The sequence below is a fragment of the Phyllobates terribilis genome, unplaced genomic scaffold (genome assembly GCF_046119375.1).
Source record: "Phyllobates terribilis strain yellow unplaced genomic scaffold, ASM4611937v1 Scaffold_80__1_contigs__length_6766528, whole genome shotgun sequence".
Lineage (NCBI taxonomy): Eukaryota > Metazoa > Chordata > Amphibia > Anura > Dendrobatidae > Phyllobates > Phyllobates terribilis.
Window position 1 is genome coordinate 2106946 of NW_027362840.1, and position 25559 is coordinate 2132504.

Genomic DNA, 25559 nt, shown 5'->3' on the forward strand with positions numbered 1-25559 from the left:
TTGAGGACTCTGCTGCATTATTAGAGGACTCTGCTGCATTATTTAAGGACTTGCTGCATTATTTAATGACTTTGTTGGATTTTTTAAGGACTCTGCTGCATTATTTAAGGAATTTGCTGCTATATTAAAGGACTCTGCTTCAGTATTTATGGACTCTGCTGCGGTATTTAAGGACTCTGCTGCATTATTTAAGGACTCTGCTGCATTATTTAAGGACTTTGCTGCATTATTTAAGGAATCTGCTCCATTATTTAAGGACTTTGTTGCATTATCTAAGGACTCTGTTGCATTATTGAAGGACTTTGCTGCAATATTTAAGGACTCTGCTTCTATATTTAAGGACTCTGCTGCATTATTTAAGGACTTTGTTGCATTATTTAAGGACTCTGCTGCATTATTTAAGGACTTTGCTGCATTATTTATGGACTCTGCTGCATTATTTAAGGACTTTGCTGCAATATTTAAGGACTCTGCTTCAGTATTTAAGGACTCTGCTGCATTATTTAAGGACTTTGTTGCATTATTTAAGGACTCTGCTGCATTATTTAAGGACTTTGCTGCATTATTTAAGGACTCTGCTGCATTATTTAAGGACTCTGCTGAAGCATTTGAGGACTCTGCTGCATTATTTAATCACTTTGCTGTGGTATTTAAGGACTCTGTTGCATTATTTAAGGACTTTGTTGCATTATTTAAGGACTCTGCTGCATTAGTTAAGGACTTTGCTGCATTATTTAAGGACTCTGCTGCATTATTTAACGACGTTGTTGCATTATTTAAGAACTGTGCTGCATTATTTAAGGACTTTGCTGCATTATTTAAGGACTATGCTGCATTATTTAATGACTTTGCTGAAGCATTTGAGGACTCTGCTGCATTATTAGAGGACTCTGCTGCATTATTTAATGACTTTGTTGGATTTTTTTAAGGACTCTGCTGCATTATTTAAAGAATTTGCTGCTATATTAAAGGACTCTGCTTCAGTATTTAAGGACTATGCTGCGGTATTTAAGGACTCTGCTGCATTATTTAAGGACTCTGCTGCATTATTTAAGGACTTTTCTACATTATTTAAGGACTCTGCTGCATTATTTAAGGACTTTGTTGCATTATTTAAGGACTCTAATGCATTATTTAAGGACTTTGCTGCATTATTTAAGGACTCTGCTGCATTAGTTAAGGACTATGCTGCATTATTTAATGACTTTGCTGAAGCATTTGAGGACTCTGCTGCATTATTAGAGGACTCTGCTGCATTATTTAAGGACTTGCTGCATTATTTAATGACTTTGTTGGATTTTTTAAGGACTCTGCTGCGTTATTTAAGGAATTTGCTGCTATATTAAAGGACTCTGCTTCAGTATTTAAGGACTCTGCTGCAGTATTTAAGGACTCTGCTGCATTATTTAAGGACTCTGCTGCATTATTTAAGGACTTTTCTGCATTATTTAAGGACTCTGCTGCATTATTTAAGGACTTTGTTGCATTATTTAAGGATTCTGCTGCATTATTTAAGGACTTTGTTGCATTATTTAAGGACTCTGCTGCATTAGTTAAGGACTATGCTGCATTATTTAATGACTTTGCTGAAGCATTTGAGGACTCTGCTGCATTATTAGAGGACTCTGCTGCATTATTTAAGGACTTGCTGCATTATTTAATGACTTTGTTGGATTTTTTAAGGACTCTGCTGCGTTATTTAAGGAATTTGCTGCTATATTAAAGGACTCTGCTTCAGTATTTAAGGACTCTGCTGCAGTATTTAAGGACTCTGCTGCATTATTTAAGGACTCTGCTGCATTATTTAAGGACTTTGCTGCATTATTTAAGGAATCTGCTGCATTATTTAAGGACTTTGTTGCATTATCTAAGGACTCTGCTGCATTATTGAAGGACTTTGATGCAATATTTAAGGACTCTGCTTCAGTATTTAAGGACTCTGCTGCATTATTTAAGGACTTTGTTGCATTATTTAAGGACTCTGCTGCATTATTTAAGGACTTTGTTGCATTATATAAGGACTCTGCTGCATTATTTAAGGACTTTGCTGCAATATTTAAGGACTCTGCTTCAGTATTTAAGGACTCTGCTGCATTATTTAAGGACTTTGTTGCATTATTTAAGGACTCTGCTGCATTATTTAAGGACTTTGTTGCATTATTTAAGGACTCTGCTGCATTATTAGAGGACTTTGCTGCAATATTTAAGGACTCTGCTTCAGTATTTAAGGACTCTGCTGCATTATTTAAGGACTTTGTTGCATTATTTAAGGACTCTGCTGCATTATTTAAGCACTTTGCTGCGGTATTTAAGGACTCTGTTGCATTAATTAAGGACTTTGTTGCATTATTTAAGGACTCTGCTGCATTAGTTAAGGACTTTGCTGCATTATTTAAGGACTCTGCTGCATTATTTACCGACGTTGTTGCATTATTTAAGAACTGTGCTGCTTTATTTAAGGACTTTGCATTATTTAAGGACTATGCTGCATTATTTAATGACTTTGCTGAAGCATTTGAGGACTCTGCTGCATTATTAGAGGACTCTGCTGCATTATTTAATGACTTTGTTGGATTTTTTAAGGACTCTGCTGCATTATTTAAGGAATTTGCTGCTATATTAAAGGACTCTCCTTCAGTATTTAAGGACTCTGCTGCAGTATTTAAGGACTCTGCTGCATTATTTAAGGACTCTGCTGCATTATTTAAGGACTTTGCTGCATTATTTAAGGACTCTGCTGCATTATTTAAGGACTTTGTTGCATTATTTAAGGACTCTAATGCATTATTTAAGGACTTTGCTGCAATATTTAAGGACTCTGCTTCAGTATTTAAGGACTCTGCTGCATTATTTAAGGACGTTGTTGCATTATTTAAGGACTCTGCTGCATTATTTAAGGACTTTACTGCATTATTTAAGGACTCTGCTGCATTATTTAAGGACTTTCTTGCATTATTTAAGGACTCTGCTGCATTAGTTAAGGACTTTGCTGCATTATTTAAGGACTCTGCTGCATTATTTAACGACGTTGTTGCATTACTTAAGAACTGTGCTGCATTATTTAAGGACTTTGCTGCATTATTTAAGGACTATGCTGCATTATTTAATGACTTTGCTGAAGCATTTGAGGACTCTGCTGCATTATTAGAGGACTCTGCTGCATTATTTAAGGACTTGCTGCATTATTTAATGACTTTGTTGGATTTTTTTATGGACTCTGCTGCATTATTTAAGGAATTTGCTGCTATATTAAAGGACTCTGCTTCAGTATTTAAGGACTCTGCTGCGGTATTTAAGGACTCTGCTGCATTATTTAAGGACTCTGCTGCATTATTTAAGGACTTTGCTGCATTATTTAAGGAATCTGCTGCATTATTTAAGGACTTTGTTGCATTATCTAAGGACTCTGCTGCATTATTGAAGGACTTTGCTGCAATATTTAAGGACTCTGCTTCAGTATTTAAGGACTCTGCTGCATTATTTAAGGACTTTGTTGCATTATTTAAGGACTCTGCTGCATTAGATAAGGACTTTGCTGCATTATTTAAGGACTCTGCTGCATTATTTAAGGACTTTGCTGCAATATTTAAGGACTCTGCTTCAGTATTTAAGGACTCTGCTGCATTATTTAAGAACTTTGTTGCATTATTTAAGGACTCTGCTGCATTATTTAAGGACTTTGCTGCATTATTTAAGGACTCTGCTGCATTATTTAAGGACTCTGCTGAAGCATTTGAGGACTCTGCTGCATTATTTAAGCACTTTGCTGCGGTATTTAAGGACTCTGTTGCATTATTTAAGGACTCTGCTGCATTATTTAAGGACTTTGTTGCATTATTTAAGGACTCTGCTGCATTATTTAAGGACTTTGCTGCAATATTTAAGGACTCTGCTTCAGTATTTAAGGACTCTGCTGCATTATTTAAGGACTTTGCTGCATTATTTAAGGACTTTGTTGCATTATTTAAGTACTCTGCTGCATTATTTAAGGACTTTGTTGCATTATTTAAGGACTCTGCTGCATTATTTAAGGACTTTGTTGCATTATTTAATGACTCTGCTGCATTATTTAAGGACTTTGCAGCAATATTTAAGGACTCTGCTTCAGTATTTAAGGACTCTGCTGCATTATTTAAGGACTTTGTTGCATTATTTAAGGACTCTGCTGCATTATTTAAGGACTTTGCTGCATTATTTAAGGACAATGCTGCATTATTTAAGGACTCTGCTGAAGCATTTGAGGACTCTGCTGCATTATTTAAGCCCTTTGCTGCGGTATTTAAGGACTCTGTTGCATTATTTAAGGACTTTGTTGCATTATTTAAGGACTCTGCTGCATTAGTTAAGGACTTTGCTGCATTATTTAAGGACTCTGCTGCATTATTTAACGACGTTGTTGCATTATTTAAGAACTGTTCTGCATTATTTAAGGACTTTGCTGCATTATTTAAGGAATATGCTGCATTATTTAATGAATTTGCTGAAGCATTTGAGGACTCTGCTGCATTATTAGAGGACTCTGCTGCATTATTTAAGGACTTGCTGCATTATTTAATGACTTTGTTGGATTTTTTAAGGACTCTGCTGCATTATTTAAGGACATTGTTGCATTATTTAATGACACTGCTGCATTATTTAAGGACTTTGCAGCAATATTTATGGACTCTGCTTCAGTATTTAAGGACTCTGCTGCATTATTTAAGGACTTTGTTGCATTATTTAAGGACTCTGCTGCATTATTTAAGGACTTTGCTGCATTATTTAAGGACACTGCTGCATTATTTAAGGATTCTGCTGAAGCATTTGAGGACTCTGCTGCATTATTTAAGCACTTTGCGGCGGTATTTAAGGACTCTGTTGCATTATTTAAGGACTTTGTTGCATTATTTAAGGACTCTGCTGCATTAGTTAAGGACTTTGCTGCATTATTTAAGGACTCTGCTGCATTATTTAACGACGTTGTTGCATTATTTAAGAACTGTGCTGCATTATTTAAGGACTTTGCTGCATTATTTAAGGACTATGCTGCATTATTTAATGACTTTGCTGAAGCATTTGAGGACTCTGCTGCATTATTAGAGGACTCTGCTGCATTATTTAAGGACTTGCTGCATTATTTAATGACTTTGTTGGATTTCTTAAGGACTCTGCTGCATTATTTAAGGAATTTGCTGCTATATTAAAGGACTCTGCTTCAGTATTTAAGGACTCTGCTGCGGTATTTAAGGACCCTGCTGCATTATTTTAGGACTCTGCTGCATTATTTAAGGACTTAGCTGCATTATTTAAGGAATCTGCTGCATTATTTAAGGACTTTGTTGCACTATCTAAGGACTCTGCTGCATTATTGAAGGACTTTGCTGCATTATTTAAGGACTCTGGTGCATTATTTAAGGACTTTGCTGCAATATTTAAGGACTCTGCTTCAGTATTTAAGGACTCTGCTTAAGCATTTGAGGACTCTGCTGCATTATTTAAGGACTTTGCTGCAATATTTAAGGACTCTGCTTCAGTATTTAAGGACTCTGCTGCATTATTTAAGGACTTTGTTGCATTATTTAAGGACTCTGCTGCATTATTTAAGGACTTTGCTGCATTATTTAAGGACTCTGCTGCATTTTTTAAGGATTCTGCCGAAGCATTTGAGGACTCTGCTGCATTATTTAAGCACTTTGCTGCGGTATTTAAGGACTCTGTTGCATTATTTAAGGACTTTGTTGTATTATTTAAGGACTCTGCTGCATTAGTTAAGGACTTTGCTGCATTATTTAAGGACTCTGCTGCATTATTTACCGACGTTGTTGCATTATTTAAGAACTGTGCTGCTTTATTTAAGGACTTTGCATTATTTAAGGACTATGCTGCATTATTTAATGACTTTGCTGAAGCATTTGAGGACTCTGCTGCATTATTAGAGGACTCTGCTGCATTATTTAATGACTTTGTTGGATTTTTTAAGGACTCTGCTGCATTATTTAAGGAATTTGCTGCTATATTAAAGGACTCTGCTTCAGTATTTAAGGACTCTGCTGCAGTATTTAAGGACTCTGCTGCATTATTTAAGGACTCTGCTGCATTATTTAAGGACTTTGCTGCATTATTTAAGGACTCTGCTGCATTACTTAAGGACTTTGTTGCATTATTTAAGGACTCTAATGCATTATTTAAGGACTTTGCTGCAATATTTAAGGACTCTGCTTCAGTATTTAAGGACTCTGCTGCATTATTTAAGGACGTTGTTGCATTATTTTAGGACTCTGCTGCATTATTTAAGGACTTTACTGCATTATTTAAGGACTCTGCTGCATTATTTAAGGACTTTCTTGCATTATTTAAGGACTCTGCTGCATTAGTTAAGGACTTTGCTGCATTATTTAAGGACTCTGCTGCATTATTTAACGACGTTGTTGCATTACTTAAGAACTGTGCTGCATTATTTAAGGACTTTGCTGCATTATTTAAGGACTTTGTTGCATTATTTAAGGACTCTGCTGCATTATTTAAGGACTTTGCTGCATTATTTAAGGACACTGCTGCATTATTTAAGGATTCTGCTGAAGCATTTGAGGACTCTGCTGCATTATTTAAGCACTTTGCGGCGGTATTTAATGACTCTGTTGCATTATTTAAGGACTTTGTTGCATTATTTAAGGACTCTGCTGCATTAGTTAAGGACTTTGCTGCATTATTTAAGGACTCTGCTGCATTATTTAACGACGTTGTTGCATTATTTAAGAACTGTGCTGCATTATTTAAGGACTTTGCTGCATTATTTAAGGACTATGCTGCATTATTTAATGACTTTGCTGAAGCATTTGAGGACTCTGCTGCATTATTAGAGGACTCTGCTGCATTATTTAAGGACTTGCTGCATTATTTAATGACTTTGTTGGATTTCTTAAGGACTCTGCTGCATTATTTAAGGAATTTGCTGCTATATTAAAGGACTCTGCTTCAGTATTTAAGGACTCTGCTGCGGTATTTAAGGACCCTGCTGCATTATTTTAGGACTCTGCTGCATTATTTAAGGACTTTGCTGCATTATTTAAGGAATCTGCTGCATTATTTAAGGACTTTGTTGCACTATCTAAGGACTCTGCTGCATTATTGAAGGACTTTGCTGCATTATTTAAGGACTCTGCTGCATTATTTAAGGACTTTGCTGCAATATTTAAGGACTCTGCTTCAGTATTTAAGGACTCTGCTGCATTATTTAAGAACTTTGTTGCATTATTTAAGGACTCTGCTGCATTATTTAAGGACTTTGCTGCATTATTTAAGGACTCTGCTGCATTATTTAAGGACTCTGCTGAAGCATTTGAGGACTCTGCTGCATTATTTAAGCACTTTGCTGCGGTATTTAAGGACTCTGTTGCATTATTTAAGGACTCTGCTGCATTATTTAAGGACTTTGTTGCATTATTTAAGGACTCTGCTGCATTATTTAAGGACTTTGCTGCAATATTTAAGGACTCTGCTTCAGTATTTAAGGACTCTGCTGCATTATTTAAGGACTTTGCTGCATTATTTAAGGACTTTGTTGCATTATTTAAGTACTCTGCTGCATTATTTAAGGACTTTGTTGCATTATTTAAGGACTCTGCTGCATTATTTAAGGACTTTGTTGCATTATTTAATGACTCTGCTGCATTATTTAAGGACTTTGCAGCAATATTTAAGGACTCTGCTTCAGTATTTAAGGACTCTGCTGCATTATTTAAGGACTTTGTTGCATTATTTAAGGACTCTGCTGCATTATTTAAGGACTTTGCTGCATTATTTAAGGACAATGCTGCATTATTTAAGGACTCTGCTGAAGCATTTGAGGACTCTGCTGCATTATTTAAGCCCTTTGCTGCGGTATTTAAGGACTCTGTTGCATTATTTAAGGACTTTGTTGCATTATTTAAGGACTCTGCTGCATTAGTTAAGGACTTTGCTGCATTATTTAAGGACTCTGCTGCATTATTTAACGACGTTGTTGCATTATTTAAGAACTGTTCTGCATTATTTAAGGACTTTGCTGCATTATTTAAGGAATATGCTGCATTATTTAATGAATTTGCTGAAGCATTTGAGGACTCTGCTGCATTATTAGAGGACTCTGCTGCATTATTTAAGGACTTGCTGCATTATTTAATGACTTTGTTGGATTTTTTAAGGACTCTGCTGCATTATTTAAGGACATTGTTGCATTATTTAATGACACTGCTGCATTATTTAAGGACTTTGCAGCAATATTTATGGACTCTGCTTCAGTATTTAAGGACTCTGCTGCATTATTTAAGGACTTTGTTGCATTATTTAAGGACTCTGCTGCATTATTTAAGGACTTTGCTGCATTATTTAAGGACACTGCTGCATTATTTAAGGATTCTGCTGAAGCATTTGAGGACTCTGCTGCATTATTTAAGCACTTTGCGGCGGTATTTAAGGACTCTGTTGCATTATTTAAGGACTTTGTTGCATTATTTAAGGACTCTGCTGCATTAGTTAAGGACTTTGCTGCATTATTTAAGGACTCTGCTGCATTATTTAACGACGTTGTTGCATTATTTAAGAACTGTGCTGCATTATTTAAGGACTTTGCTGCATTATTTAAGGACTATGCTGCATTATTTAATGACTTTGCTGAAGCATTTGAGGACTCTGCTGCATTATTAGAGGACTCTGCTGCATTATTTAAGGACTTGCTGCATTATTTAATGACTTTGTTGGATTTCTTAAGGACTCTGCTGCATTATTTAAGGAATTTGCTGCTATATTAAAGGACTCTGCTTCAGTATTTAAGGACTCTGCTGCGGTATTTAAGGACCCTGCTGCATTATTTTAGGACTCTGCTGCATTATTTAAGGACTTTGCTGCATTATTTAAGGAATCTGCTGCATTATTTAAGGACTTTGTTGCACTATCTAAGGACTCTGCTGCATTATTGAAGGACTTTGCTGCATTATTTAAGGACTCTGGTGCATTATTTAAGGACTTTGCTGCAATATTTAAGGACTCTGCTTCAGTATTTAAGGACTCTGCTTAAGCATTTGAGGACTCTGCTGCATTATTTAAGGACTTTGCTGCAATATTTAAGGACTCTGCTTCAGTATTTAAGGACTCTGCTGCATTATTTAAGGACTTTGTTGCATTATTTAAGGACTCTGCTGCATTATTTAAGGACTTTGCTGCATTATTTAAGGACTATGCTGCATTATTTAATGACTTTGCTGAAGCATTTGAGGACTCTGCTGCATTATTAGAGGACTCTGCTGCATTATTTAAGGACTTGCTGCATTATTTAATGACTTTGTTGGATTTTTTTATGGACTCTGCTGCATTATTTAAGGAATTTGCTGCTATATTAAAGGACTCTGCTTCAGTATTTAAGGACTCTGCTGCGGTATTTAAGGACTCTGCTGCATTATTTAAGGACTCTGCTGCATTATTTAAGGACTTTGCTGCATTATTTAAGGAATCTGCTGCATTATTTAAGGACTTTGTTGCATTATCTAAGGACTCTGCTGCATTATTGAAGGACTTTGCTGCAATATTTAAGGACTCTGCTTCAGTATTTAAGGACTCTGCTGCATTATTTAAGGACTTTGTTGCATTATTTAAGGACTCTGCTGCATTAGATAAGGACTTTGCTGCATTATTTAAGGACTCTGCTGCATTATTTAAGGACTTTGCTGCAATATTTAAGGACTCTGCTTCAGTATTTAAGGACTCTGCTGCATTATTTAAGGACTTTGTTGCATTATTTAAGGACTCTGCTGCATTATTTAAGGACTTTGCTGCATTATTTAAGGACTCTGCTGCATTATTTAAGGACTCTGCTGAAGCATTTGAGGACTCTGCTGCATTATTTAAGCACTTTGCTGCGGTATTTAAGGACTCTGTTGCATTATTTAAGGACTCTGCTGCATTATTTAAGGACTTTGTTGCATTATTTAAGGACTCTGCTGCATTATTTAAGGACTTTGCTGCAATATTTAAGGACTCTGCTTCAGTATTTAAGGACTCTGCTGCATTATTTAAGGACTTTGCTGCATTATTTAAGGACTTTGTTGCATTATTTAAGTACTCTGCTGCATTATTTAAGGACTTTGTTGCATTATTTAAGGACTCTGCTGCATTATTTAAGGACTTTGTTGCATTATTTAAGGACTCTGCTGCATTATTTAAGGACTTTGCTGCATTATTTAAGGACAATGCTGCATTATTTAAGGACTCTGCTGAAGCATTTGAGGACTCTGCTGCATTATTTAAGCCCTTTGCTGCGGTATTTAAGGACTCTGTTGCATTATTTAAGGACTTTGTTGCATTATTTAAGGACTCTGCTGCATTAGTTAAGGACTTTGCTGCATTATTTAAGGACTCTGCTGCATTATTTAACGACGTTGTTGCATTATTTAAGAACTGTTCTGCATTATTTAAGGACTTTGCTGCATTATTTAAGGAATATGCTGCATTATTTAATGAATTTGCTGAAGCATTTGAGGACTCTGCTGCATTATTAGAGGACTCTGCTGCATTATTTAAGGACTTGCTGCATTATTTAATGACTTTGTTGGATTTCTTAAGGACTCTGCTGCATTATTTAAGGAATTTGCTGCTATATTAAAGGACTCTGCTTCAGTATTTAAGGACTCTGCTGCGGTATTTAAGGACCCTGCTGCATTATTTTAGGACTCTGCTGCATTATTTAAGGACTTTGCTGCATTATTTAAGGAATCTGCTGCATTATTTAAGGACTTTGTTGCATTATCTAAGGACTCTGCTGCATTATTGAAGGACATTGCTGCATTATTTAAGGACTCTGCTGCATTATTTAAGGACTTTGCTGCAATGTTTAAGGACTCTGCTTCAGTATTTAAGGACTCTGCTTAAGCATTTGAGGACTCTGCTGCATTATTTAATGACTTTGCTGAAGCATTTGAGGACTCTGCTGCATTATTAGAGGACTCTGCTGCATTATTTAATGACTTTGTTGGATTTTTTAAGGACTCTGCTGCATTATTTAAGGAATTTGCTGCTATATTAAAGGACTCTGCTTCAGTATTTAAGGACTCTGCTGCGGTATTTAAGGACTCTGCTGCATTATTTAAGGACTCTGCTGCATTATTTAAGGACTTTGCTGCATTATTTAAGGAATTTGTTGCATTATTTAAGGACTCTGCTGCATTATTTAAGGACTTTGCTGCAATATTTAAGGACTCTGCTTCAGTATTTAAGGACTCTGCTGCATTATTTAAGGACGTTGTTGCATTATTTAAGGACTCTGCTGCATTATTTAAGGACTTTACTGCATTATTTAAGGACTCTGCTGCATTATTTAAGGACTTTGTTGCATTATTTAAGGACTCTGCTGCATTAGTTAAGGACTTTGCTGCATTATTTAAGGACTCTGCTGCATTATTTAACGACGTTGTTGCATTATTTAAGAACTGTGCTGCATTATTTAAGGACTTTGCTCCATTATTTAAGGACTATGCTGCATTATTTAATGACTTTGCTGAAGCATTTGAGGACTCTGCTGCATTATTAGAGGACTCTGCTGCATTATTTAAGGACTTGCTGCATTATTTAATGACTTTGTTGGATTTTTTAAGGACTCTGCTGCATTATTTAAGGAATTTGCTGCTATATTAAAGGACTCTGCTTCAGTATTTATGGACTCTGCTGCGGTATTTAAGGACTCTGCTGCATTATTTAAGGACTCTGCTGCATTATTTAAGGACTTTGCTGCATTATTTAAGGAATCTGCTGCATTATTTAAGGACTTTGTTGCATTATCTAAGGACTCTGTTGCATTATTGAAGGACTTTGCTGCAATATTTAAGGACTCTGCTTCTATATTTAAGGACTCTGCTGCATTATTTAAGGACTTTGTTGCATTATTTAAGGACTCTGCTGCATTATTTAAGGACTTTGCTGCATTATTTATGGACTCTGCTGCATTATTTAAGGACTTTGCTGCAATATTTAAGGACTCTGCTTCAGTATTTAAGGACTCTGCTGCATTATTTAAGGACTTTGTTGCATTATTTAAGGACTCTGCTGCATTATTTAAGGACTTTGCTGCATTATTTAAGGACTCTGCTGCATTATTTAAGGACTCTGCTGAAGCATTTGAGGACTCTGCTGCATTATTTAATCACTTTGCTGCGGTATTTAAGGACTCTGTTGCATTATTTAAGGACTTTGTTGCATTATTTAAGGACTCTGCTGCATTAGTTAAGGACTTTGCTGCATTATTTAAGGACTCTGCTGCATTATTTAACGACGTTGTTGCATTATTTAAGAACTGTGCTGCATTATTTAAGGACTTTGCTGCATTATTTAAGGACTATGCTGCATTATTTAATGACTTTGCTGAAGCATTTGAGGACTCTGCTGCATTATTAGAGGACTCTGCTGCATTATTTAATGACTTTGTTGGATTTTTTTAAGGACTCTGCTGCATTATTTAAAGAATTTGCTGCTATATTAAAGGACTCTGCTTCAGTATTTAAGGACTCTGCTGCGGTATTTAAGGACTCTGCTGCATTATTTAAGGACTCTGCTGCATTATTTAAGGACTTTTCTGCATTATTTAAGGACTCTGCTGCATTATTTAAGGACTTTGTTGCATTATTTAAGGACTCTAATGCATTATTTAAGGACTTTGCTGCAATATTTAAGGACTCTGCTGCATTAGTTAAGGACTTTGCTGCATTATTTAAGGACTCTGCTGCATTATTTAACGAATTTACTGCATTATTTAAGGATTCTGCTGCATTATTTAAGGACTTTGTTGCATTATTTAAGGACTCTGCTGCATTAGTTAAGGACTATGCTGCATTATTTAATGACTTTGCTGAAGCATTTGAGGACTCTGCTGCATTATTAGAGGACTCTGCTGCATTATTTAAGGACTTGCTGCATTATTTAATGACTTTGTTGGATTTTTTAAGGACTCTGCTGCGTTATTTAAGGAATTTGCTGCTATATTAAAGGACTCTGCTTCAGTATTTAAGGACTCTGCTGCGGTATTTAAGGACTCTGCTGCATTATTTAAGGACTCTGCTGCATTATTTAAGGACTTTGCTGCATTATTTAAGGAATCTGCTGCATTATTTAAGGACTTTGTTGCATTATCTAAGGACTCTGCTGCATTATTGAAGGACTTTGCTGCAATATTTAAGGACTCTGCTTCAGTATTTAAGGACTCTGCTGCATTATTTAAGGACTTTGTTGCATTATTTAAGGACTCTGCTGCATTATTTAAGGACTTTGTTGCATTATATAAGGACTCTGCTGCATTATTTAAGGACTTTTGCTGCAATATTTAAGGACTCTGCTTCAGTATTTAAGGACTCTGCTGCATTATTTAAGGACTTTGTTGCATTATTTAAGGACTCTGCTGCATTATTTAAGGACTTTGTTGCATTATTTAAGGACTCTGCTGCATTATTAGAGGACTTTGCTGCAATATTTAAGGACTCTGCTTCAGTATTTAAGGACTCTGCTGCATTATTTAAGGACTTTGTTGCATTATTTAAGGACTCTGCTGCATTATTTAAGCACTTTGCTGCGGTATTTAAGGACTCTGTTGCATTAATTAAGGACTTTGTTGCATTATTTAAGGACTCTGCTGCATTAGTTAAGGACTTTGCTGCATTATTTAAGGACTCTGCTGCATTATTTACCGACGTTGTTGCATTATTTAAGAACTGTGCTGCTTTATTTAAGGACTTTGCATTATTTAAGGACTATGCTGCATTATTTAATGACTTTGCTGAAGCATTTGAGGACTCTGCTGCATTATTAGAGGACTCTGCTGCATTATTTAATGACTTTGTTGGATTTTTTAAGGACTCTGCTGCATTATTTAAGGAATTTGCTGCTATATTAAAGGACTCTGCTTCAGTATTTAAGGACTCTGCTGCAGTATTTAAGGACTCTGCTGCATTATTTAAGGACTCTGCTGCATTATTTAAGGACTTTGCTGCATTATTTAAGGACTCTGCTGCATTATTTAAGGACTTTGTTGCATTATTTAAGGACTCTAATGCATTATTTAAGGACTTTGCTGCAATATTTAAGGACTCTGCTTCAGTATTTAAGGACTCTGCTGCATTATTTAAGGACGTTGTTGCATTATTTAAGGACTCTGCTGCATTATTTAAGGACTTTACTGCATTATTTAAGGACTCTGCTGCATTATTTAAGGACTTTCTTGCATTATTTAAGGACTCTGCTGCATTAGTTAAGGACTTTGCTGCATTATTTAAGGACTCTGCTGCATTATTTAACGACGTTGTTGCATTACTTAAGAACTGTGCTGCATTATTTAAGGACTTTGCTGCATTATTTAAGGACTATGCTGCATTATTTAATGACTTTGCTGAAGCATTTGAGGACTCTGCTGCATTATTAGAGGACTCTGCTGCATTATTTAAGGACTTGCTGCATTATTTAATGACTTTGTTGGATTTTTTTATGGACTCTGCTGCATTATTTAAGGAATTTGCTGCTATATTAAAGGACTCTGCTTCAGTATTTAAGGACTCTGCTGCGGTATTTAAGGACTCTGCTGCATTATTTAAGGACTCTGCTGCATTATTTAAGGACTTTGCTGCATTATTTAAGGAATCTGCTGCATTATTTAAGGACTTTGTTGCATTATCTAAGGACTCTGCTGCATTATTGAAGGACTTTGCTGCAATATTTAAGGACTCTGCTTCAGTATTTAAGGACTCTGCTGCATTATTTAAGGACTTTGTTGCATTATTTAAGGACTCTGCTGCATTAGATAAGGACTTTGCTGCATTATTTAAGGACTCTGCTGCATTATTTAAGGACTTTGCTGCAATATTTAAGGACTCTGCTTCAGTATTTAAGGACTCTGCTGCATTATTTAAGAACTTTGTTGCATTATTTAAGGACTCTGCTGCATTATTTAAGGACTTTGCTGCATTATTTAAGGACTCTGCTGCATTATTTAAGGACTCTGCTGAAGCATTTGAGGACTCTGCTGCATTATTTAAGCACTTTGCTGCGGTATTTAAGGACTCTGTTGCATTATTTAAGGACTCTGCTGCATTATTTAAGGACTTTGTTGCATTATTTAAGGACTCTGCTGCATTATTTAAGGACTTTGCTGCAATATTTAAGGACTCTGCTTCAGTATTTAAGGACTCTGCTGCATTATTTAAGGACTTTGCTGCATTATTTAAGGACTTTGTTGCATTATTTAAGTACTCTGCTGCATTATTTAAGGACTTTGTTGCATTATTTAAGGACTCTGCTGCATTATTTAAGGACTTTGTTGCATTATTTAATGACTCTGCTGCATTATTTAAGGACTTTGCAGCAATATTTAAGGACTCTGCTTCAGTATTTAAGGACTCTGCTGCATTATTTAAGGACTTTGTTGCATTATTTAAGGACTCTGCTGCATTATTTAAGGACTTTGCTGCATTATTTAAGGACAATGCTGCATTATTTAAGGACTCTGCTGAAGCATTTGAGGACTCTGCTGCATTATTTAAGCCCTTTGCTGCGGTATTTAAGGACTCTGTTGCATTATTTAAGGACTTTGTTGCATTATTTAAGGACTCTGCTGCATTAGTTAAGGACTTTGCTGCATTATTTAAGGACTCTGCTGCATTATTTAACGACGTTGTTGCATTATTTAAGAACTGTTCTGCATTATTTAAGGACTTTGCTGCATTATTTAAGGAATATGCTGCATTATTTAATGAATTTGCTGAAGCATTTGAGGACTCTGCTGCATTATTAGAGGACTCTGCTGCATTATTTAAGGACTTGCTGCATTATTTAATGACTTTGTTGGATTTTTTAAGGACTCTGCTGCATTATTTAAGGACATTGTTGCATTATTTAATGACACTGCTGCATTATTTAAGGACTTTGCAGCAATATTTATGGACTCTGCTTCAGTATTTAAGGACTCTGCTGCATTATTTAAGGACTTTGTTGCATTATTTAAGGACTCTGCTGCATTATTTAAGGACTTTGCTGCATTATTTAAGGACACTGCTGCATTATTTAAGGATTCTGCTGAAGCATTTGAGGACTCTGCTGCATTATTTAAGCACTTTGCGGCGGTATTTAAGGACTCTGTTGCATTATTTAAGGACTTTGTTGCATTATTTAAGGACTCTGCTGCATTAGTTAAGGACTTTGCTGCATTATTTAAGGACTCTGCTGCATTATTTAACGACGTTGTTGCATTATTTAAGAACTGTGCTGCATTATTTAAGGACTTTGCTGCATTATTTAAGGACTATGCTGCATTATTTAATGACTTTGCTGAAGCATTTGAGGACTCTGCTGCATTATTAGAGGACTCTGCTGCATTATTTAAGGACTTGCTGCATTATTTAATGACTTTGTTGGATTTCTTAAGGACTCTGCTGCATTATTTAAGGAATTTGCTGCTATATTAAAGGACTCTGCTTCAGTATTTAAGGACTCTGCTGCGGTATTTAAGGACCCTGCTGCATTATTTTAGGACTCTGCTGCATTATTTAAGGACTTTGCTGCATTATTTAAGGAATCTGCTGCATTATTTAAGGACTTTGTTGCACTATCTAAGGACTCTGCTGCATTATTGAAGGACTTTGCTGCATTATTTAAGGACTCTGGTGCATTATTTAAGGACTTTGCTGCAATATTTAAGGACTCTGCTTCAGTATTTAAGGACTCTGCTTAAGCATTTGAGGACTCTGCTGCATTATTTAAGGACTTTGCTGCAATATTTAAGGACTCTGCTTCAGTATTTAAGGACTCTGCTGCATTATTTAAGGACTTTGTTGCATTATTTAAGGACTCTGCTGCATTATTTAAGGACTTTGCTGCATTATTTAAGGACTCTGCTGCATTTTTTAAGGACTCTGCCGAAGCATTTGAGGACTCTGCTGCATTATTTAAGCACTTTGCTGCGGTATTTAAGGACTCTGTTGCATTATTTAAGGACTTTGTTGTATTATTTAAGGACTCTGCTGCATTAGTTAAGGACTTTGCTGCATTATTTAAGGACTCTGCTGCATTATTTACCGACGTTGTTGCATTATTTAAGAACTGTGCTGCTTTATTTAAGGACTTTGCATTATTTAAGGACTATGCTGCATTATTTAATGACTTTGCTGAAGCATTTGAGGACTCTGCTGCATTATTAGAGGACTCTGCTGCATTATTTAATGACTTTGTTGGATTTTTTAAGGACTCTGCTGCATTATTTAAGGAATTTGCTGCTATATTAAAGGACTCTGCTTCAGTATTTAAGGACTCTGCTGCAGTATTTAAGGACTCTGCTGCATTATTTAAGGACTCTGCTGCATTATTTAAGGACTTTGCTGCATTATTTAAGGACTCTGCTGCATTACTTAAGGACTTTGTTGCATTATTTAAGGACTCTAATGCATTATTTAAGGACTTTGCTGCAATATTTAAGGACTCTGCTTCAGTATTTAAGGACTCTGCTGCATTATTTAAGGACGTTGTTGCATTATTTTAGGACTCTGCTGCATTATTTAAGGACTTTACTGCATTATTTAAGGACTCTGCTGCATTATTTAAGGACTTTCTTGCATTATTTAAGGACTCTGCTGCATTAGTTAAGGACTTTGCTGCATTATTTAAGGACTCTGCTGCATTATTTAACGACGTTTTTGCATTACTTAAGAACTGTGCTGCATTATTTAAGGACTTTGCTGCATTATTTAAGGACTTTGTTGCATTATTTAAGGACTCTGCTGCATTATTTAAGGACTTTGCTGCATTATTTAAGGACACTGCTGCATTATTTAAGGATTCTGCTGAAGCATTTGAGGACTCTGCTGCATTATTTAAGCACTTTGCGGCGGTATTTAAGGACTCTGTTGCATTATTTAAGGACTTTGTTGCATTATTTAAGGACTCTGCTGCATTAGTTAAGGACTTTGCTGCATTATTTAAGGACTCTGCTGCATTATTTAACGACGTTGTTGCATTATTTAAGAACTGTGCTGCATTATTTAAGGACTTTGCTGCATTATTTAAGGACTATGCTGCATTATTTAATGACTTTGCTGAAGCATTTGAGGACTCTGCTGCATTATTAGAGGACTCTGCTGCATTATTTAAGGACTTGCTGCATTATTTAATGACTTTGTTGGATTTCTTAAGGACTCTGCTGCATTATTTAAGGAATTTGCTGCTATATTAAAGGACTCTGCTTCAGTATTTAAGGACTCTGCTGCGGTATTTAAGGACCCTGCTGCATTATTTTAGGACTCTGCTGCATTATTTAAGGACTTTGCTGCATTATTTAAGGAATCTGCTGCATTATTTGAGGACTTTGTTGCACTATCTAAGGACTCTGCTGCATTATTGAAGGACTTTGCTGCATTATTTAAGGACTCTGCTGCATTATTTAAGGACTTTGCTGCAATATTTAAGGACTCTGCTTCAGTATTTAAGGACTCTGCTTAAGCATTTGAGGACTCTGCTGCATTATTTAAGGACTTTGCTGCAATATTTAAGGACTCTGCTTCAGTATTTAAGGACTCTGCTGCATTATTTAAGGACTTTGTTGCATTATTTAAGGACTCTGCTGCATTATTTAAGGACTTTGCTGCATTATTTAAGGACTCTGCTGCATTTTTTAAGGACTCTGCCGAAGCATTTGAGGACTCTGATGCATTATTTAAGCACTTTGCTGCGGTATTTAAGGACTCTGTTGCATTATTTAAGGACTTTGTTGTATTATTTAATTACTCTGCTGCATTAGTTAAGCACTTTGTTGCATTATTTAAGGACTCTGCTGCATTATTTACCGACGTTGTTGCATTATTTAAGAACTGTGCTGCTTTATTTAAGGACTTTGCATTATTTAAGGACTATGCTGCATTATTTAATGACTTTGCTGAAGCATTTGAGGACTCTGCTGCATTATTAGAGGACTCTGCTGCATTATTTAATGACTTTGTTGGATTTTTTAAGGACTCTGCTGCATTATTTAAGGAATTTGCTGCTATATTAAAGGACTCTGCTTCAGTATTTAAGGACTCTGCTGCAGTATTTAAGGACTCTGCTGCATTATTTAAGGACTCTGCTGCATTATTTAAGGACTTTGCTGCATTATTTAAGGACTCTGCTGCATTACTTAAGGACTTTGTTGCATTATTTAAGGACTCTAATGCATTATTTAAGGACTTTGCTGCAATATTTAAGGACTCTGCTTCAGTATTTAAGGACTCTGCTGCATTATTTAAGGACGTTGTTGCATTATTTTAGGACTCTGCTGCATTATTTAAGGACTTTACTGCATTATTTAAGGACTCTGCTGCATTATTTAAGGACTTTCTTGCATTATTTAAGGACTCTGCTGCATTAGTTAAGGACTTTGCTGCATTATTTAAGGACTCTGCTGCATTATTTAACGACGTTGTTGCATTACTTAAGAACTGTGCTGCATTATTTAAGGACTTTGCTGCATTATTTAAGGACTATGCTGCATTATTTAATGACTTTGCTGAAGCATTTGAGGACTCTGCTGCATTATTAGAGGACTCTGCTGCATTATTTAAGGACTTGCTGCATTATTTAATGACTTTGTTGGATTTTTTTATGGACTCTGCTGCATTATTTAAGGAATTTGCTGCTATATTAAAGGACTCTGCTTCAGTATTTAAGGACTCTGCTGCGGTATTTAAGGACCCTGCTGCATTATTTTAGGACTCTGCTGCATTATTTAAGGACTTTGCTGCATTATTTAAGGAATCTGCTGCATTATTTAAGGACTTTGTTGCATTATCTAAGGACTCTGCTGCATTATTGAAGGACTTTGCTGCATTATTTAAGGACTCTGCTGCATTATTTAAGGACTTTGCTGCAATATTTAAGGACTCTGCTTCAGTATTTAAGGACTCTGCTTAAGCATTTGAGGACTCTGCTGCATTATTTAAGGACTTTGCTGCAATATTTAAGGACTCTGCTTCAGTATTTAAGGACTCTGCTGCATTATTTAAGGACTTTGTTGCATTATTTAAGGACTCTGCTGCATTATTTAAGGACTTTGCTGCATTATTTAAGGACTCTGCTGCATTTTTTAAGGACTCTGCTGAAGCATTTGAGGACTCTGCTGCATTATTTAAGCACTTTGCTGCGGTATTTAAGGACTCTGTTGCATTATTTAAGGACTTTGTTGTATTATTTAAGGACTCTGCTGCATTAGTTAAAGACTTTGCTGCATTATTTAAGGACTCTGCTGCATTATTTACCGACGTTGTTGCATTATTTAAGAACTGTGCTGCTTTATTTAAGGACTTTGCATTATTTAAGGACTATGCTGCATTATTTAATGACTTTGCTGAAGCATTTGAGGACTCTGCTGCATTATTAGAGGACTCTGCTGCATTATTTAATGACTTTGTTGGATTTTTTAAGGACTCTGCTGCATTATTTAAGGAATTTGCTGCTATATTAAAGGACTCTGCTTCAGTATTTAAGGACTCTGCTGCAGTATTTAAGGACTCTGCTGCATTATTTAAGGACTCTGCTGCATTATTTAAGGACTTTGCTGCATTATTTAAGGACTCTGCTGCATTATTTAAGGACTTTGTTGCATTATTTAAGGACTCTAATGCATTATTTAAGGACTTTGCTGCAATATTTAAGGACTCTGCTTCAGTATTTAAGGACTCTGCTGCATTATTTAAGGACGTTGTTGCATTATTTAAGGACTCTGCTGCATTATTTAAGGACTTTACTGCATTATTTAAGGACTCTGCTGCATTATTTAAGGACTTTCTTGCATTATTTAAGGACTCTGCTGCATTAGTTAAGGACTTTGCTGCATTATTTAAGGACTCTGCTGCATTATTTAACGACGTTGTTGCATTACTTAAGAACTGTGCTGCATTATTTAAGGACTTTGCTGCATTATTTAAGGACTATGCTGCATTATTTAATGACTTTGCTGAAGCATTTGAGGACTCTGCTGCATTATTAGAGGACTCTGCTGCATTATTTAAGGACTTGCTGCATTATTTAATGACTTTGTTGGATTTTTTTATGGACTCTGCTGCATTATTTAAGGAATTTGCTGCTATATTAAAGGACTCTGCTTCAGTATTTAAGGACTCTGCTGCGGTATTTAAGGACTCTGCTGCATTATTTAAGGACTCTGCTGCATTATTTAAGGACTTTGCTGCATTATTTAAGGAATCTGCTGCATTATTTAAGGACTTTGTTGCATTATCTAAGGACTCTGCTGCATTATTGAAGGACTTTGCTGCAATATTTAAGGACTCTGCTTCAGTATTTAAGGACTCTGCTGCATTATTTAAGGACTTTGTTGCATTATTTAAGGACTCTGCTGCATTAGATAAGGACTTTGCTGCATTATTTAAGGACTCTGCTGCATTATTTAAGGACTTTGCTGCAATATTTAAGGACTCTGCTTCAGTATTTAAGGACTCTGCTGCATTATTTAAGAACTTTGTTGCATTATTTAAGGACTCTGCTGCATTATTTAAGGACTTTGCTGCATTATTTAAGGACTCTGCTGCATTATTTAAGGACTCTGCTGAAGCATTTGAGGACTCTGCTGCATTATTTAAGCACTTTGCTGCGGTATTTAAGGACTCTGTTGCATTATTTAAGGACTCTGCTGCATTATTTAAGGACTTTGTTGCATTATTTAAGGACTCTGCTGCATTATTTAAGGACTTTGCTGCAATATTTAAGGACTCTGCTTCAGTATTTAAGGACTCTGCTGCATTATTTAAGGACTTTGCTGCATTATTTAAGGACTTTGTTGCATTATTTAAGTACTCTGCTGCATTATTTAAGGACTTTGTTGCATTATTTAAGGACTCTGCTGCATTATTTAAGGACTTTGTTGCATTATTTAATGACTCTGCTGCATTATTTAAGGACTTTGCAGCAATATTTAAGGACTCTGCTTCAGTATTTAAGGACTCTGCTGCATTATTTAAGGACTTTGTTGCATTATTTAAGGACTCTGCTGCATTATTTAAGGACTTTGCTGCATTATTTAAGGACAATGCTGCATTATTTAAGGACTCTGCTGAAGCATTTGAGGACTCTGCTGCATTATTTAAGCCCTTTGCTGCGGTATTTAAGGACTCTGTTGCATTATTTAAGGACTTTGTTGCATTATTTAAGGACTCTGCTGCATTAGTTAAGGACTTTGCTGCATTATTTAAGGACTCTGCTGCATTATTTAACGACGTTGTTGCATTATTTAAGAACTGTTCTGCATTATTTAAGGACTTTGCTGCATTATTTAAGGAATATGCTGCATTATTTAATGAATTTGCTGAAGCATTTGAGGACTCTGCTGCATTATTAGAGGACTCTGCTGCATTATTTAAGGACTTGCTGCATTATTTAATGACTTTGTTGGATTTTTTAAGGACTCTGCTGCATTATTTAAGGACATTGTTGCATTATTTAATGACACTGCTGCATTATTTAAGGACTTTGCAGCAATATTTATGGACTCTGCTTCAGTATTTAAGGACTCTGCTGCATTATTTAAGGACTTTGTTGCATTATTTAAGGACTCTGCTGCATTATTTAAGGACTTTGCTGCATTATTTAAGGACACTGCTGCATTATTTAAGGATTCTGCTGAAGCATTTGAGGACTCTGCTGCATTATTTAAGCACTTTGCGGCGGTATTTAAGGACTCTGTTGCATTATTTAAGGACTTTGTTGCATTATTTAAGGACTCTGCTGCATTAGTTAAGGACTTTGCTGCATTATTTAAGGACTCTGCTGCATTATTTAACGACGTTGTTGCATTATTTAAGAACTGTGCTGCATTATTTAAGGACTTTGCTGCATTATTTAAGGACTATGCTGCATTATTTAATGACTTTGCTGAAGCATTTGAGGACTCTGCTGCATTATTAGAGGACTCTGCTGCATTATTTAAGGACTTGCTGCATTATTTAATGACTTTGTTGGATTTCTTAAGGACTCTGCTGCATTATTTAAGGAATTTGCTGCTATATTAAAGGACTCTGCTTCAGTATTTAAGGACTCTGCTGCAGTATTTAAGGACTCTGCTGCATTATTTAAGGACTCTGCTGCATTATTTAAGGACTTTGCTGCATTATTTAAGGACTCTGCTGCATTATTTAAGGACTTTGTTGCATTATTTAAGGACTCTAATGCATTATTTAAGGACTTTGCTGCAATATTTAAGGACTCTGCTTCAGTATTTAAGGACTCTGCTGCATTATTTAAGGACGTTGTTGCATTATTTAAGGACTCTGCTGCATTATTTAAGGACTTTACTGCATTATTTAAGGACTCTGCTGCATTATTTAAGGACTTTCTTGCATTATTTAAGGACTCTGCTGCATTAGTTAATGACTTTGCTGCATTATTTAAGGACTCTGCTGCATTATTTAACGACGTTGTTGCATTACTTAAGAACTGTGCTGCATTATTTAAGGACTTTGCTGCATTATTTAAGGACTATGCTGCATTATTTAATGACTTTGCTGAAGCATTTGAGGACTCTGCTGCATTATTAGAGGACTCTGCTGCATTATTTAAGGACTTGCTGCATTATTTAATGACTTTGTTGGATTTTTTTATGGACTCTGCTGCATTATTTAAGGAATTTGCTGCTATATTAAAGGACTCTGCTTCAGTATTTAAGGACTCTGCTGCGGTATTTAAGGACTCTGCTGCATTATTTAAGGACTCTGCTGCATTATTTAAGGACTTTGCTGCATTATTTAAGGAATCTGCTGCATTATTTAAGGACTTTGTTGCATTATCTAAGGACTCTGCTGCATTATTGAAGGACTTTGCTGCAATATTTAAGGACTCTGCTTCAGTATTTAAGGACTCTGCTGCATTATTTAAGGACTTTGTTGCATTATTTAAGGACTCTGCTGCATTAGATAAGGACTTTGCTGCATTATTTAAGGACTCTGCTGCATTATTTAAGGACTTTGCTGCAATATTTAAGGACTCTGCTTCAGTATTTAAGGACTCTGCTGCATTATTTAAGAACTTTGTTGCATTATTTAAGGACTCTGCTGCATTATTTAAGGACTTTGCTGCATTATTTAAGGACTCTGCTGCATTATTTAAGGACTCTGCTGAAGCATTTGAGGACTCTGCTGCATTATTTAAGCACTTTGCTGCGGTATTTAAGGACTCTGTTGCATTATTTAAGGACTCTGCTGCATTATTTAAGGACTTTGTTGCATTATTTAAGGACTCTGCTGCATTATTTAAGGACTTTGCTGCAATATTTAAGGACTCTGCTTCAGTATTTAAGGACTCTGCTGCATTATTTAAGGACTTTGCTGCATTATTTAAGGACTTTGTTGCATTATTTAAGTACTCTGCTGCATTATTTAAGGACTTTGTTGCATTATTTAAGGACTCTGCTGCATTATTTAAGGACTTTGTTGCATTATTTAATGACTCTGCTGCATTATTTAAGGACTTTGCAGCAATATTTAAGGACTCTGCTTCAGTATTTAAGGACTCTGCTGCATTATTTAAGGACTTTGTTGCATTATTTAAGGACTCTGCTGCATTATTTAAGGACTTTGCTGCATTATTTAAGGACAATGCTGCATTATTTAAGGACTCTGCTGAAGCATTTGAGGACTCTGCTGCATTATTTAAGCCCTTTGCTGCGGTATTTAAGGACTCTGTTGCATTATTTAAGGACTTTGTTGCATTATTTAAGGACTCTGCTGCATTAGTTAAGGACTTTGCTGCATTATTTAAGGACTCTGCTGCATTATTTAACGACGTTGTTGCATTATTTAAGAACTGTTCTGCATTATTTAAGGACTTTGCTGCATTATTTAAGGAATATGCTGCATTATTTAATGAATTTGCTGAAGCATTTGAGGACTCTGCTGCATTATTAGAGGACTCTGCTGCATTATTTAAGGACTTGCTGCATTATTTAATGACTTTGTTGGATTTTTTAAGGACTCTGCTGCATTATTTAAGGACATTGTTGCATTATTTAATGACACTGCTGCATTATTTAAGGACTTTGCAGCAATATTTATGGACTCTGCTTCAGTATTTAAGGACTCTGCTGCATTATTTAAGGACTTTGTTGCATTATTTAAGGACTCTGCTGCATTATTTAAGGACTTTGCTGCATTATTTAAGGACACTGCTGCATTATTTAAGGATTCTGCTGAAGCATTTGAGGACTCTGCTGCATTATTTAAGCACTTTGCGGCGGTATTTAAGGACTCTGTTGCATTATTTAAGGACTTTGTTGCATTATTTAAGGACTCTGCTGCATTAGTTAAGGACTTTGCTGCATTATTTAAGGACTCTGCTGCATTATTTAACGACGTTGTTGCATTATTTAAGAACTGTGCTGCATTATTTAAGGACTTTGCTGCATTATTTAAGGACTATGCTGCATTATTTAATGACTTTGCTGAAGCATTTGAGGACTCTGCTGCATTATTAGAGGACTCTGCTGCATTATTTAAGGACTTGCTGCATTATTTAATGACTTTGTTGGATTTCTTAAGGACTCTGCT